This window comes from Callospermophilus lateralis, chromosome 18 (assembly GCF_048772815.1).
Source record: "Callospermophilus lateralis isolate mCalLat2 chromosome 18, mCalLat2.hap1, whole genome shotgun sequence".
NCBI lineage: Eukaryota > Metazoa > Chordata > Mammalia > Rodentia > Sciuridae > Callospermophilus > Callospermophilus lateralis.
In genome coordinates this window covers 5296295-5311089 of record NC_135322.1, presented here as the reverse complement: position 1 = coordinate 5311089, position 14795 = coordinate 5296295, and the positions used below count along the sequence as shown (strand labels likewise).

Here is a 14795-nt window from a genome sequence, read left to right as displayed (position 1 = left end):
AGGGTGAGCTCAGGCACACACCTGCACACCACCTGCATGCCACCTGCAAGGTGCCTGCAAAAGCAAGATCTAGCTCTGGGGTCCTCAGTGGGGAGACATAGGAATCTCACCATGATGGAGTCCTCAGGGAAGCACAGTCTAGTGGTGCACCGTGAACGTCATTCTCACACAACCAAATGAAAACTCTAAGTACTGGGAAGGATTATTCTATGCAATTAGTATGTATATAATTTTATATTATGTGCAATTGGTATGATTATATACCTAGAAAATTCAAAGTTAACTGGGAAAATGACTGGAAGCAACACAATAACCCATTCAAGTGTCAGGTTACAGCAGAGTTTTTAATTCAGCATTGTTGCCATTGGAACTGGACAGTACTTGGTTGTGGGGGAGAGGGGGATGCCCTGTACATGGTAGGATGCCTAGCACACCCCTGGCTTCACGCAATAGACACCAGGAGCACCCTTGCCCTCACCCAGTTGTGACAAACACAAAGGTCCAGACTTGCAAATCACCCCAAGTTGATGTAAAATTAATTTATGAAAATCAATGACCTAAAAAATGAACCATGGAAAATTTCAATGCAAAACAATTTATATTTAAATCATCTCAAAATCATGTGAATCCATCTGGAATGGCTTTGTGTATGGTGTGAGACAGGGATCAAATTCTACTTGTTGATTCATTAGAAGATCCTGATTAGTACGCAGAGCTTGTATCTGCTAATTCGAACAACTTGGTTATGAATTCTAAGATTTTTCTGTAAATTCTTGGGTTTTTTAGGTAGATGACCATATTGTCTGTGAAAGTTGACAGGCCCGTCTTTTCGTGGCTCTTATTTACACTGCACCTTAATTTCCTGTATGGCCCCTGTGGGACTCTGCCTGGCTCTGAGGATTCACCCGTAGACTTCCGGGTCTCACTACTACTGCCAATGACTGACGTTTCTTTAGCAGTGGAGATTGCTGTATTCTATTGTTGCTCGATACATTTTCTTCTAGGTATTCTGCAATACTGATTTTGATTTTCTCTTTGGTCTATTGTCAGAGAATGCCTTTTCCCCATTTTGGCTGTGTGTGAGTTTTACTGTTTTGATCCATGCCTCCATGATTCTTATGTATAGTGTGTCTAGTAAGTGCTTTTCACAATGATGGCCATGTTCTCTCTGCTGTCCAGTGCAGTGGCCACTGGCTGCATGTTGCTTTTGAGCACCTGAAGTGTGCCTGATAAGACTGAGGAAAAAAATTTTTCTTTTGGTACCTGGGGATTGAACCCGGGGGTCCTTAACCACTGAGCCGCTCCTCCAGCCCTTTTTTTATATTACATTTAGACATAGAGTCTTGCTAAGTTCTTTAGGGCCTCACTAAGTTGCTGGGGCTGGCTTTGAACTTGCAATCCTCCTGCCTCAGCCTCCGGAGCCACTGGGATTACAGGCCAATGAAAATTACCACCACACCCACCTGAGCAAATACCTTTCTGCTATGATGTATTCACCTATTGATACTTAAATCAATTTAACTTGCTAATTTTGGTTTACTATTCACACCACTATCTGCCTGATTAACTTTTGTTGAATTTTGGTATAAATTTTACATTAGCCTCCAAAAATAAGCAAAGCATTTGGAGAAGAAGGGATTCTTTGTTTCTCCCTTGAGTTTTGATACATTTGCTGGTTAAACCCTTGGGACCTAAAGTTTTCCTTGTGAGATGTTTTTTACCTGATTCTTCTCCACAGTTATAAAACTATTCATGTTTTCTGTATTTTTCTGAGGTTGTTGTCGTAAATACTTTAGAAATTCATGTCTATCTATTTTAGAAAAATTATACATTTAATCTAAATTTCAAAGGCATTTATATAAAATTGTTTAAAACATTATTTTCTTATTTTTCAATGCATGCAATATCCGTGGCTATGTCCTTTTATGTTGGTGACATTAGTCAAATGTGCCTTCTATCTTTTCATTGAGATTAGACTCACTAGAGGTTTATCAATTTATTACTCTTTCAAAGAAAAGAGCTCTGTTGATTCTGGTTTATGGGTTTTAAAATTTTTATTATTTACTTATTATTTCTTTCTACTTTATTTTTATTTATCCCTTGAGAATACCTAATTTATTCTGGCTTGTTTCTCTTCCAATAATAAGCATTTTAAGCTATTAATACCCTATTTTCTAGTCTCTAATATGACTGTATAGTTGACCCAATAATTTCTAAAGTGATTTGTTAGTTTCCAAACCTTCAAGATCCAATCATCTTTTAAAATTTCTACCCTAACTGGAAAGTGTTCATAAAATACACTTTCTATGATGGGAACCTTGTGAATGAAGTTGAGATTTTTTTCTCTGTGGCTCAGTCTCTGGTCAATGTTTATGATAGTCCTCATGAACTTTAATAACACATGAAAGATGATGGATATTTACAGACTAAAAATAATGTATGTATCTGACAGTTATGAGTACAATGTCTGTCTTTTGCTTACATCAATTTATTAATGATATTGTTTAGATTTTCTATATATTCACTGATTTTTTTTGTGTTCAATTTACTCATTAAAGAGAAATATGTTAAAAACTCACCACTGTGATTTGTATTTCTTTTTGTAGTTCTGTCAACTTTTGTTTTATATATGTGGGGAGCTGCGATTCAGTGTGTACCAATTGAGTATTTTAATATTCTGTTGAGCTGAGATTTTTATCATTGTGGTACTACTTTTTTTTTGTTGTTTGTGAAGTGCTGGGAATTGAACCCAGGGCCTCGTGCTTGCATGCCAGGCAAGCCCTCTACCCCAACCTACACCCCCAGCCCTGACACGGCCCTCTTTAGGGTCTATTTAGCTGACCTTACCACATCCCTCAGCTCCTCTGGTGGCCACTTGCCACTCTGTTATCTTTTCAGTCCAACATTCCTGTACCTTTACATTTTAGATGCGTCCTGTAAAAAGCATACATTTGGATTTTGAGGGGGGTTCAACCTGGCAAAGTGATTTTAACAGAACCCTTATGCTACATTTAATGCAAGTACTAACATATTTGGGGTTAAATACTCCATTTTCAGTGATTCCCTTTTTATTTCCTCCTCTCTTCTAGCCTAGGATTGGGTGGCTGGGCTAAAATTTTTTCCTTCCTATTTAATTTCTCTTCTATTAGAGTTCAGAACTTTTGTACTCTAAATTTGTTTGTTATCCTAAAATTATAATGCACACGCTTAACAATCTGCAGCTAATTTATTTAAACTTCTCCAAGATAGGACATTAGAACACTTTAATTTTTTTGTGCATCTCCGATATATTACTGTTTCTCTTACTTTATACCCACCCTGCGGTTTAGTCCCCTAGTCATTGTTAGTGTGTTGGGAGTGCTCAGATTGTTACCAGTGGTGGAATGAGACAGAGGGCAAGGTAGTGGGAGATTAAGTGACACTCAGTCACCTTGGTGACAAAGGCCACCATGAAGACCATATGGCCTACAGTATGCCTCTGACCGACTTGGAGACCAATAAAAAGAAAGATAAGGCCTGGCACGGTGGCACTCACCTGTAATCCCAGCAGCTCTGGAGGCTGAAGCAGGAGGATCGTGAGTTCAAAGCCAGCCTCAGGAAAAGTGAGGTACTAAGCAACTCAGTGAGACCCCCGTGTCTAAATAAAATAAAGGGGCTGGGGATGTGGCTCAGTGGTTGAGTGCCTCTGAGTTCAATCCCTGGTACAGAAAGAAAGAAAGATAAGCTCAGACCTTGCATTCCCATCTCAAGACACAGATGGTAGTCGTCAGAAAGCCTCTATGGCTATCTTGGAAGAGTCCCTTATCTTTACCATGATGGCAGCTGAAGGAGGAGCCCCGCGGGTCCCCCACACTGAATCAGAAATGAACGTGGAGGACAGAGAAGTGAAATTATGTCCCATCACCCAGAAGCTGATGAGTCAATGTCATGGGGGAAGGACTTACTGGAGGCTCAGCTGTGGTGCCATCTGGGGGACCCAGGGAGGGGCAGGGTGGGGTCCACAGAACAGCATTTTCCCTAAACCACCTCCAATGCACTGTAGCATTTCCAGAGCCCGAATACACAGTGTCCAGACTGAGAAGTGGAAGCAGGACTGGCCCTTCTTGCTTATTCCACCTGCAAAGTAAAATGTACAGGAGGCCATTGGTCTGGCTCAGTCCCCATACTTGACCCAGCAGACCAGACCAAAATGGCATCACTCACGCTAAAGTTCCACTTCGCCAAGCCAAAACCAAACTGTTGATCTGATCTTCTGAATAATTAGGAGGGACGGATAATAGCCAAATCCCTAACAGCCAGCGCTATCTGGCACCACCAGGAAGCCCCCTCCTTTAACCTTTACGAGGAAAGTAACTTTGAAGCAGCAAAACCACTTTTTGTCTGTCTCTGCTTTCCTCAGCCCTCCCGTCTATAAAACCAGCCTCCTGTGCTCTCATTGGATCGCTCGTTCTATTTTGAAGAATAAAGTGTTGTCCGATTCTAGAAGTGCAAATGGAGCCAATTGAGAGCTTTAACTTTGTTAAGATCTTTACGTTTCTTTCAGCCTGTGTTTTGAGACACCTAATTTCATGCTTAGTCGTTTACACTTCCTGAATTGCAACCTTGGAGCGGGTGGGTTTGGGCTCCTAGTGCCTGCAGGAGAAACACTTGTCCCAGAGGACACAGTCTTGGTTCCTTGAAGAGGGAGCAGAGAGAGCCTCTGGGCCATGGGGGCGAGTCGTGATGCTGGACCAAAGGCAGAGAGAGGGCCCTCGCTACTGGGCTAGGGTGACTGGTCCGGTTACTAAGAGGAAATTGGGTTGCTGCTACACCATGGGATGAAGGAGAATTAGAAGTGGACCCAGAGTGTTCCCTGGGCAATCTCTTCACACCTCCATCTCCAGATAACGCCCACGGGACCCTGTGGCAGGATGATAAGAGGAAGCACCGATGACTTGGGTCCTTGGAGTCACCCTGACATTTTCATCTCAGTGTCTCCTGTGACAAGCTCAGTGGTGGCTTAGTTAGGAGCGTAACTGGGGGGGGCCTCACTCCACTCGACAGCTGAGCTCCTGGGACGGTGCCCCTGTGTGCTAGACAGGTGGGCTTCTCTGTCTGAACAAACGACAAGGATGGTGCTAAATGGCAATGTCTGCTAGTCACTCTCCTCTGCTCGGTGTCCCCAGGAAGGCTGGCCTCTCAGGACTGTGTCCTTGGCCTCCCCTTGCCCTCTGGGATTAGCAGGAGGCAGCGCTGGGCTTTTGGAAAGGCAGGGTGTTTAGCCCCCTGGGTCCCTCCCCACAGTCCTGGCCGCAGCTGCGCTGTCCTGTGTCCACAAGCGGGACTGGTGCCCACCCTCCTCCCTGCCTCAGGTCCCGTCCTTCTTCCCTGCCCATCAGGTCCAGGTGGTCATGGCTGCCCACCACTGCCTGTCCACAGAGGCCCCTTCATGCCATCTGCACGTGGTTTCTAGTCCCTTCTTTGATCTATGTTCCCTTAAGTCCCTGGAGTGCCCTTGGTTTCTGCGGAGGTCCAGACTGCTGCGTTAGCACTTCCTTGGTGCTTTGCCTGAGCCCATCTGTCTGGGATCCTTTCCCTTCTGCCACTGAAGAACCTTCTTCCGGAGGCTCCCGTGTGCCATGTTGCCAGTTTGTTACCTTCCAGGAGACTGCTGAAGACTGCAGTTCGTTTTCTGTCGTTAGAATAAGCAAATGCTCCTGGGTCTGAACAGCTTCCAGTGCCCTGTGTGCTTCTCCAAGTTCTCCCTTTCTAAATCTCAGCTGGGAAATTCCTCCCCAGAGGAGCGTCTCTGTCATGATCTTAAAGGCTCCCTTAACATGTAAATGTTCTTTGGGTTTTTGTGAAGACCCTTTTAGTCCTTCTGTCTTCAGCAGAAGGGTTGATTCACCTGGTGCAACACTGTCAAAAATGAGAAAGTCCTGCCCTCTCGTTTTTTTCCCTAAGATTTTTGCACACACTTGACACATCACATGATCACTTGGGTAGAATCCGTCCTTAAATCTTGGATGAGAAATAGGACAATAGAACAATCCAACTGACCTTCAAGATCTCAAAATCATACAAGCTATCCACTGTTACGTAACAAATCACCCCAGAATTAAGCAGCTTACAACGGCACACATTCATCATCCTATAGTTTCCGTGGGTCGGGAATCTGGGCACAGCTTAGGTTGATCCTCTGCTCACAGTTTCTCACCAGGCAGGCATCAAGGTGCTGACTCGGGGTCCCCATCTCCCCTGAAGATGCCACTGGGGAATGGCCCATTTCCAAGCTCACACACTGGTTTGCGGCACCATTTGTTTCCTCATGAGGTATTGGAATGAGAACCTCGGCTGCTTTCTGGCTGTTGGCCAAGGGCTTCCCTCGGTGTCTTGCCACATAGGCCTTTCCAAAATGGCAGCTCACAATATAACCACGTACTTCATTAATCATTCATATGTGAAAAACCAGGGAGCCCAAAGAGTTTGCCAACAAGACAAATCTCGGCAATGACGTCCCATCCCTCGCCATGTTCCAGGTTATACTCAAGTCAGCAGGGCCAGTGTATACTTGGGGAGATTGCCTAAAGGAATGAATGACCACCAGGAAGTGGAGATCACTGGGAACGTTCTGGAAGGCTGACAACATTGTGAATATGATGCCTCGGTTTCCATCCCTCTCTCAACTTTCAAGAGCTGCGCGCCTATTTCAGCACCTTAGTGGAAGCAGAATAGCAAAGCTTCTACAGCATGCATCATGTACTTCCGCTCTCCGAGCACGTCGGTCTGAGGCTTCTTCAGGAAGTTCGCCAAAGAAACCATGTTTTCCACAAGTACCTCTGGCCATGGGTAAGTCCTGCTACGTGGGGATTCTCTTCTGCAGAGTATACTGCCTCCTTTTTGTGCGGGTAGCTCTTTAAACATAGAAGACCTGCTTCGCCATGGTGCTCGGATGCTGTGGGAAGGCCATGCCCAAGTCTCCCGTAGGTCATAAGTCAATTTTGGTTGAAGAATAATCAGATGTGATGTGACCATCTTTCTGATAATGACCAGCAATTCTTCTGCCTGATGCTGCCCTCTATTTCTGGACACAACTGAAGAGAGAACAAATCATAAGATGCTTGTAATTTCTAATTCACTCAGCCTCTTTCTTATTCCATCATCAATGATGATTTTCCTTTCCATGTACATCCATGATTCATACGTGCTGTGTTGTCCACTATGGGCAAGACCCAGAAATATCGCAGCAACAAGCAGAGTTACAGTTAAGGTAGTCGTAAATCAACTAACAAGGCGCCTCATTGTTTAATGCGCAAATGTTTCACATATAAGATCCTGAGGCAGTTCATACAGTAATTCTATGTATAATTTAAATAACACTTTTTCAAAACACGTTTTCCAGAAAGAATAATTTTTTAAAACATGTTTTCCAGAAAGAATGTTTAAGAATCATAGCTCATGCAAATTTTGAAAATTCCTCATCTTCTACTTCTGAAAATGGTGGTCAGTAGTATGTAGCAAACTTGACAGTTTGATTTAAGGTTTTAGCTTCAATGGACTCAAAACTATAAAGAATGTAGTTTTAAAAGTATTCTTTTAAAAATCTGTTGTTTTGAAGTTTGATTAGTGAGAACAAAATGCGTTTGAGGCACCTCATTCCCCAAACTTTCCTGTTTCTTTTATGCTCTCTGTATTCGTTACAATGTCTGGATCAAAGATGATTTTTTCATAGAAGTTGCTGTACATGATATTAGAGGGTTTTACTTCCACTTCAAGAAATTTTAGCCAACAAAGTCATCCATCTTTTTAAAATTCATCTTCAGATACATAAAGAACTTTCAAATAACACCTTTTCTTAAAAGATGTACATCCCAAAAGGAATTAAATGACTAAATAATTAAATACAGTTATTAAAGATTATTTCCTTTAGTAATATGAAAGCCGGAATGCCAAACCATTGTACAAAGGCTGCCTAGCACAAACACGAGGTCTGGGTTTCCATCTTCTCTAGTCTTTACTGTTCTGCCTTGTGTTATCATTTACAGTTTTTATAACCACATGTTGGTTCCAAGAAGAGAAAATATTCTTCCGAATTATAGCATCTAATTGAGTCACCCTTACTATTATCGATATCGATATTGATATATCAGTGTATACCTACACACACACACACACACACACACCACTGTTTTATTGCATGAATTGTTTCATTATGTGGAAGTTGTTCATTGTTCCTGGGTGTCAAAGACATGGCATAGAGGGTAGACTGCCCCCTCTGGACATGAGTACTGTCCATGCAGTTGCTGGGAGTATTGGTGACTGGGAGCCTGCAGTTGAGTCCTCCCTCACAAAGACCCCCCTTCGGAGCAAGGGAGCTGCCTGACGGAGGTCACAGCCCCTTCCAGGTCCGCACACATCCAGTGATGGGGCTACTGAGTCAAAACAAGCAGGAGGCCATGAGCCTAAGGCTGGCGCACTTTGAGTTCCCTAACAAACCACCTAACTTAGTATGCAAACAAGAGAAAAGCTAACAGTCTTAGTCCATTTTGTGCTCCTAAACAGAATATCACTGACTGGGGCATTTATTTTGTTAAAAAAAAAAAAATTTGTTTCTCACAGTTCTGGAGTCTGGGAAGCCCAATAGCAAGGTGCCAACATCTGGCCAGGGCCTTCTTGCTTCATCATCACTGGAGGAAGGTAAGAGGGTAAGAAAGACAAGGGAAATTGAACCTGTGACCTCAAGCTCTTTTATTTTGTTTATTTAGTTTTTGTTTGCAGCATTGGGGATCAAACCCAGAGCCTCAGGCTTGCTAGGCAAGCACTCTACCACTGAGCCACAACCCCAAGCCCTTTTATAATCAGTATAAATTTATCCATGAGGATGAATCTCTCATGACCTAAACACCTCCCATCAGGCCCACCTATCAACTCTGTTGCATTGGGGATTAACCTGGCAAAACATGTGTTTTGGGGGGATACGCTCACCATAACACTAACTTGGTAGTAATACTGTAACAAACAGCCAGGCTTCAGGGGATCACGGGCAGATAATTGATCAGACCTGCTGAATCAATGCAAATGTTTAACCACACCACGCCCAAGCAAGGCAGAAACTAGGCTGTAGCCAATCAAGTGATTTCTGTTTTGCTTCTGTGTTCAGGCTTTGAAATTTCTCTGCTAACACTGCTGGACAGAGCTCTTTGAACCTCTTCTGGTTCTGAGAGCTGCCCAACTCATGAATCATTCTTTGCTCATATTAACTCTGCTAAGTTTAATTGGCCTAAAGAGTTTTGTTTAACAGGTCAATGAGCAGTATAAGGCCTACCTAGCTATATTGTTCCAATTCAGGATGCGTCTGTGGAGCCATCCAGCTCCCCAGCTCCCTATGGGATTGGTTGAGGCCTTTACTATAAGTGCACACCGTTCAACCTCTCCTTGGCTCACCTGTTTGCTCCCCTACACAAGTGAATTCTGAGGGCTCCCCCAATTAATTTGCTGAACTCTAATCTACTTCAGAGTCATTCTCCTGAAGAACCACCTGCAGCCTGCTGGCTTTCACAATCATTAATTATTTCAGCCTCTTACTCCTGTAATTATGTAATTACACACACACACACACACACACACACACACACACACACTTCAACTGAATGATAAAATTTGACCTTGAACAGACAATGATTTCTTCTCCAAGTTACATTAGAATGCTTACATTTGAAAGTGACCATTAATATATTGACAGTAGATAGGAACAACATGACTTGTTCTCATTTCTAATGTTATTGTTCAATGGAAATTTATTCTCTTACAGTTGTGGAGGATGGGATTTGGAAATCAAGGAGGCTGGCAGGAATCCTTTCTGCTCCATGGCATGTAGACGCCTCACTCCAGTCTGCATCTTCACGTGGTCTTCTTTCCAATGCCTCTTCTGTGCCTTCAAACACAGTCGACGCCCTCATCACTGGGAATACATTGCAAGACTCACGGTGGATGCCTGAAACCACAGATAGTCCTGAATCCTAGGTAGACTCTTTTTTCTCTATACATAGTTATTATAAAGTTTAACTTGTAAATTGAACGCCGCAAGAGATCAACGATAATAAAAACAGAATAATTACAACAATATACTAGATTAAAAGTCATGTGAATGTGGGCTGTCTTTCAAAATTAGTTGGTATGGCCCATTGCAAAGATGAAGGCTGTGGGGAGACCCTCCCCAAATAACCATACCCATCTCCCAGGCTCCTTGACCAGAAGAGATAACGGGAATGGGATTTGTCATTCACCAAAACAAAAATGATGCCTCCATCTCCAATTCCTACAAGTCCACAGGAGCAAGTGACCATTTCGGATTATTTAGTAGTGCCATGGAAGCATCTGTTGCCTTTGGATCATCTGCGTTTTTATGTTCTGCCCGTCTGAGGATTACCCCACCTGTAAGGATTATGTGCTGCTCGAGGATCACCCTGGGTTTGGACTTGATCTCTCCTACGAGGAGGATTCTGTGTTACTTTGATGTTCTTTATGACCCACTGCCTCCTGTTTCATGGTATCAATGTTGGAGTCCTAAACTCAGACCTAGTTTGGAACAGGTTCAGGTTGTCTTCCTGTTTAGCTGTTCCCATTTCAGAAATTTGGGGATGGCCTTGTGAAGGGCAGAAATTTTCTAATTTCCACTGGAGTATGGTTCCAATCAGGAACAAGAATGGTGACACTCGGGTGTCAAGAGAATAGCAGTCTCTATGTGTAAGGGCTGCAGGGAGGCAGAGAAGGTCTAGTATGCCTGTGAGCCAATGTCTGCGAGGAGTGCCAGCCTCGAGTCTCAGAGGGATGGGAATGAGGGGTCCCTGAGTCCCCAGGGCTCATGGGAGTGTCTCAGTCTTTGTGGGAATTGTTATAGCTGAGGCTCAGAGGCTGAAGGATTTGGAACTGTGTACATGAGAGAATGGTGGCAAAAGTAGTCTCCATGACTTACCAACTGATAGGAATGGAGGCCTCATGTTTCAGGAGATAATGGGAATGATGTTCTCTTATCCCAGGGACTTCAGCCAAATCCCCGCACAACCCATCCCCTGATTCATTCACTTAACATTTTCCTGAGACCCTGCTCTGAGCCACACCTATGTGGGGTGATTTTGAAGACGCAGAGGTGACTCAGATCTAGACTGTGCCCTCAGTGTATTCCCAGAGACAGACCCAGACACCGAAATCACAACACACCAGGATCAGGGCAGGACAAGGTCAGCATGGTTGTGCAGCTGCTGTTCTGACCTGACCACAGGGCATCTAAGGTGAGTGCAGAGGGACAGAATTCCAGATACTAAAGTACAGGGTCTGAGAAAGGGTCCTTTGAATTTGTGGGCATGACAAGTCCACATGTGCACAGCATCAACCCCTAGAAGTAGCACATTTTCACAGAGGAAGAACTCCCGCCCCATGTCATGGTGCTTACAGTCAGAGAGGCCTGGGTTCAAGTCTCCAGCTCTGTTACTGACTTTGTAAGTTTGGGCAACTCACTATTCAGAACCTCAAGTCCCTTGTTCTCATATGTAAATAATAACTGTTTCTAATAACATGGTGGCCATGTGAAAAATTATGTAATGCATAGCAAATACTTAGTGTAGGGACTGCCCCTAGCAGTCATTCAATAAAGGGTATGTTTCTCACATTATTATTTCTGTCATCCAAGTATTCCCCCCTTACCACGGGGGGAACATGATATGTTCCAAGACCCCCAGTAAACATCTAAAACCTTGGATAGTACCAAATGCTCTATGTTTTCTTTTTTTCTATACATGCATACATACGATAAAGTTTAATTCACAAATTAGGTACAGTAAGAGCTTAACAACAATCATAGGATAGAACAATTATAACAATATTTGTAATACAATTACCAGCATCACTATCCTTGTACTTGGGGACCACTATTAAGTATAATAAGGTTTGTGTAAAACACAACCCCGAAGTATCACAAAAGGCAATCTTCTAACTCAATCTGAGACAGCTACTGAAAGTCTGAATGGGCATGTGGCATACACAGGGGGATACACCTGTCCACAGGATGACAGAGGTTCCGGAAACGATGGTGCAAGATTTTGTTACACTGCCTGGATTAACGCACAATTTAGAACTTGTCAACTATTTCTGGAATTTTCTGTGTAATGTTTCAAATTATGGTTCATTGTGGATACCTGATACTTTGGAAAATGGAACTAAATAAGGGGGCACCACTGTAGTAATTATAAAAAAAAAATTAAAACACCTGGAGGTATTTATCAAATAGCTGGTTTCAGAGGCTTAAAAACACTGAATGAAATCAATTTAAAAAAAAATACACAAACCAGAAGATTTGAATAGGCAATATTCATTAGTTTCAACTCCCAGTCTCTCAACTGATTGCATGAATTATGGATAAATAAATGGAATATAGAGCCATTTAAACAAACGAGGGAGCTCTAATGGCATGGATGTGGGTGAATCTTTGGGGCATAGTGTTTTTTTTATTTTTTTATTTTTTAAAGCAAGGTGCAGAATAACGTGATTCCATCTGGGGACAAGAAAGAGGAGGATGGTGTAACAAATTGCAAAGGTGTAAGAATTCCTCTGGAAAAAATGCGCAGGAAATTTGTAAGCATAAGTTGTCTCCAGGGAACTGGATGTCTGGGGGCTCGGTGGGAGGAAGCCCTAGAACCATAAATCTACCACTGCTTGAATGTCCTCCCTAAATGTGCCCAGCCCCGAACGTTCCCCTAGGTTCTAAGCTGCCCACAGCGTCTTCTCTCTCCTCCACCCTCTTCTTGGTCCTGGTTCCCCGCTGGGAACAACTCCCATCCCCTGGCTCCTCACCCTCACCCACCACCCAGCAGTGCCCAGTCCCTGGGGTCCTCTCTGCCCGCCGGCCCTACCCCATCCGTCTCTCCCCGTCCCTCCCCTGGCTCACAAGCCTCCGTGGCTCCTGTCACTCTGGGAAGACTAAGTTCCCAGCCTGGCCTTGGACGCGCCGAGCACGGCCCCGCCCACTCACCCCAGCTTCTTCTACGCTCCTTGGCTCCCGGCCCCTACCGCTCTAGTCAGACTTGACTGCTTTGTTGTCCTCCGGAATCACCTTGGTTTCCTGCCTCTGGGCCTTTGCTTAAGCTGTGCCCTGGGCCTGGGACGCCCTTACGGCTGCCCCTCTCAACAATTCAGGTCTAACTTCTGGTTCTTGGAGGTCACGCCACAACCACGCCTTCTCTGGAGGTCCCCCCAGGTGGACCTGCCGCGAGGATTCCTTCCGCCCCGGCTCTCTCAGCCTCGGGTCTCGCCCTCGGTCACACCCCAGCACCCCGGAATGGGACTGTCTGCGGCTGGGTCTGTCTCCCCCGTCACACCGTGAGCTCCCGCTGCAAGGGCGCGTTTGGGTCTGATTCACCTAAGAGTCCCCGGTGGGGGGCGGGGGTACCGAACCTCCGCGAGGGGAGGGAGGCTGGGAGAGCCGAGAGGGAGCGGGAGCTGCAGACCCTGCCCGGGAAGGTGTCGGAGAGAGGAGAGGGGGAAGGAGAAGGCCGGAGAAGGGGAGGAGGGAGCCCCGGGAGCGGGCAGGGGACACACCGGGAGGGGGACCGGCAGAGAGGGAGAGTCAGACGCGAAGACCCGGAGCCCCAGCGCCGAGGACGGAGACACGCCGGCAGTGGAAGGACAGACGTACCGAGACCGGAGCGAGGAGGAGAGAAAGAATGACACAATGACACGAGCGGAGAGAGAGGCACGGGAGACCGCGCAGGGCCAGGAGCGAGGCTGGCCAGAAGAGGGAGGAGGCCGGAGAAGGGAAGGAGGAGAGGCGGAGGGGACCGAGGGAAAGCCGCCGCGAGAGGACGGGGACTGGCCAGGGAGGAGGGAGGGAGCAGTGGGCGCGCCGGCCGCCCGCCGCCTCCCGGCCTCTCTTTTGTCCCTTCCCTCCTCCCTGCGTCATGCTCCCCTGGCCCGGCCTCCCCTCCCCGCTCCCTCCTCCGCCCCGCTCCTCCTCCCCGGGGCTGGATGGAATTTTTTCCCCTGGACCGGGGCCAGCTCCGGGGCAGGGGGGAAGCCAGGCCGGACTGGGCTGGGCAGCGGGGAGGGGCCGGGCGGGGGCCCCCCGGGGAGGGGGCTGGTCCGAACCGCGCTGCCCAGCGGGGTCCTGGGAGGGGAGCCCCGGACCGCAGAGCCGGGAGGCGCCGGCCGGAGGGAGCGGGGACCGGGAGGAGGATGGCGGGGCGGCGGGAGGAAGGGGAGAGGCCGCGGGCGGCGGAGGCGGGAGAGGATGGAGAGGACTCGGCGGCGGCCGGCCTCCCGCCGGGCCCGGGGCTAGTGGAGGAGACCCCTTCCCCCGACGCGGGAGCCGCGGGAGCCGTGAGTCTGCGGAACCAGAGGGGGATGGGGCTTGGGCCGGACTCCAGGGTCCCCAAGGGAGGAGGCTGCGGGGCCTGGATTTCTGGGTTCTTGGGGCTGGGGGGCTGGGAATCACTGAAAGAGGGGACTAGGGATCTGAATTCCGGGGTCCAGAGGCTGCAAAAGCTGGGAACCTCTCCTAGATTCAAGAGGGAGGAGAGAGGTGGGCTGGGATAGGTAGGATCGGAGGATGGAAGGGACAGAGGGACCGATGCCGAGACCTCTGGGGAGGTGGAGGAAGACAGTCTGGCGTTGGAGGTGCCTCCGGCAGCGGAACGGTTAACGTCTGGCTGGAGGGGAGGGGGAGGGGGAGGGATGGGGCTGCGGGGCTTTGAGGGGTCAAGGGTGAGCCGTGCAAGTGGGAGGGGGCTGAGGAGGAGGGGGAGGTTGTCTGGGCTGCCAGACAG

At 46.7% G+C, this 14795-nt stretch overlaps 1 long non-coding RNA gene across 2 annotated transcripts; it reads right to left on the bottom strand.

The window, feature by feature from the left end:
- Positions 1-3852: 3852 nt before the first annotated feature.
- On the bottom strand, positions 3853-13875 carry LOC143383758 (uncharacterized). Of its 2 annotated transcripts, none has more exons than XR_013089187.2 (3): positions 13670-13875; positions 9789-9973; positions 3853-4116 (listed from the first exon to the last, which is right to left on the bottom strand). It is a non-coding gene; the product is annotated as an uncharacterized LOC143383758 (long non-coding RNA). The 2 variants fall into 2 exon arrangements; XR_013089188.2 differs by lacking the exon at positions 3853-4116 and adding an exon at positions 8612-8666.
- Between the last annotated feature and the right edge of the window lie 920 nt (positions 13876-14795).